This window comes from Aplysia californica, unplaced genomic scaffold (genome assembly GCF_000002075.1).
Source record: "Aplysia californica isolate F4 #8 unplaced genomic scaffold, AplCal3.0 scaffold01193, whole genome shotgun sequence".
NCBI lineage: Eukaryota > Metazoa > Mollusca > Gastropoda > Aplysiida > Aplysiidae > Aplysia > Aplysia californica.
Window position 1 is genome coordinate 40703 of NW_004798463.1, and position 2032 is coordinate 42734.

A 2032-nucleotide genomic window follows, 5' to 3' on the forward strand; every position below is an offset into this window, starting at 1 on the left:
TGTTCTTGGAGGTATCCCAAAACTGGCAATATGTGTCAGACTGTACTTGTGATATTCCGGCTCGGCCTTTGCGAGAGCATGAATAACGGACGCATGGTGGTCGCCGCCGACCCACCCTATGAGTTATGCGTGGGGCAAGAGAGGGGAGGAGGGAGGGAGAGAGGGGGAGGGATGGAGAGAGAGGGGGAGAGGGAGAGGAGGGGGGAGGGGAGGAGGGAGAGGGAGGGAGGGAAGGAGGGAGAGAGGGAAAGAGAGAAATCAATGTGTGAGGGACGGTGTTATTCTCAGAGTAGGTCTAGTTGTTTTTTGGGAGGGGGGGGGGGTATTTTTTCATGGGTATTTTTTGTTTGTTAAGTGTTTTACTCTACGGTGCTTGCAACTGCATAAGGTCATATTATGAGCGCGCAGGCAGAGTAGTTTGAGTAAGTTTTAATTAGTTTTAATAAGACTTTTATGGCACTTGCAACACAATAAGGTCATAATAATATAAGCGCTGAAGATTAGAGGTATTAGAAGACAAGAGACAATAACAGCCAGTAAGTGTCAAGGACAAGTTTGTTTGTTTGTATGTTCATTTGTTTGTTTGTATGTTCATTTGTTTGTTTGTATGTTCATTTGTTTGTTTGTATGTTCATTTGTTTGTTTGTATGTTCATTTGTTTGTTTATATGTTCATTTGTTAATTTGTATGTTTATTTGCTTGTTTGTTTGTATGTTCATTTGTTTGTTTGTATGTTCATTTGTTAATTTGTATGTTTATTTGCTTGTTTGTTTGTTTGTATGTTCATTTGTTTGTTTGTATGTTCATTTGTTAATTTGTATGTTTATTTGCTTGTTTGTTTGTTTGTATGTTCATTTGTTTGTTTGTATGTTCATTTGTTAATTTGTATGTTTATTTGCTTGTTTGTTTGTTTGTATGTTCATTTGTTTGTTTGTATGTTCATTTGCTATTTTGAAAGAAGAGAATCAAATCAACACAACTTAATACGGTCCTTCAGTACTAAGGAAAAGCTTGCTTGTTGGTCAGTTGTTTTCTTTCTTTGAGGGAAGAAAAGTAAATCAACAACAAAACTTTCATTCAATGTGGAGGAAGAGTTTGCCTGTTTGTTTGTTAGGAAAGAAAGAGCAAACCACACTAGAGCACCCGCCAACCACCCACGGATCAAACCACACTAAAGCACCTGTCAACCACCCACAAAAAGCATTGAGAAACAACACCCCTACAAACACAAAAGCCATTGAACTTGCACTTGAACAGGCTCACGTTACACTTGATAAACTCATAAAATTTCGCAACGTCTAATCGCAGAAGTATTGCGAAATAAACGTAAATTCCCAGTCCCATTTTAGCTGGGGGGGGGGGGGGAAATTACATGTAAATTTAGAAACCCTTTCCCCAGATAAGTATTTTTTTTTTTTTTTAACTATACAAGAAGTAATATTGAGTCATTTTCTAATGACACAATCCGACCCACCGATTTATCAACACGGACTGACACATCACAGAAAGATTCGAAACAAAGGGACAGGAATGGATTGAAAAAAAAACAAAAAAAAAAAACAACCCAGCCAGCCAATTCCAGTCTAAAACAACCCAGAATAATCAGAGTCAGTTTTAGTAGAAGTTTTACGGCGCTCGCAACAGGAAAAGGTCATATGAGTGCCAGAAGATTAGAGGAGTTACAAGAGAGTAACAAACATAAAAAAAAGGAGGGGAGATAAGGACGATAGATGTTTGAAAGGAAAGAAGACGCAAACCACACCAAAGCACCCGCCAACCACCCACAATAATAATAATCAGAGTCAATCCCAGTCTCATCATACTATGTTCTTCAATAATCAAAGCATTTTCAAGTGTCACAGTATGACCAAAAACAAAAAACAACCCCCCCCCCCAAAAAAAAAACAACCAAACAAAACAAAATTTCCATAAGAATAAAAATGGATTTCAGGTGCCATGCAAAACAACATGATGTTAGGGTTAGTAAAATTAGGTTGGGGACGGGGATTCGGCGAGGGGTGGGGGGGGGGGG

The 2032-nt window shown here is 38.8% G+C and overlaps 1 protein-coding gene across 1 annotated transcript in view; it reads right to left on the reverse strand.

Moving 5' to 3' along the window:
• LOC101863155 (post-GPI attachment to proteins factor 6) overlaps positions 1-2032 on the reverse strand; it is a gene marked incomplete in the record, with an annotated part of 22881 nt that overhangs the window by 9261 nt on the left and 11588 nt on the right.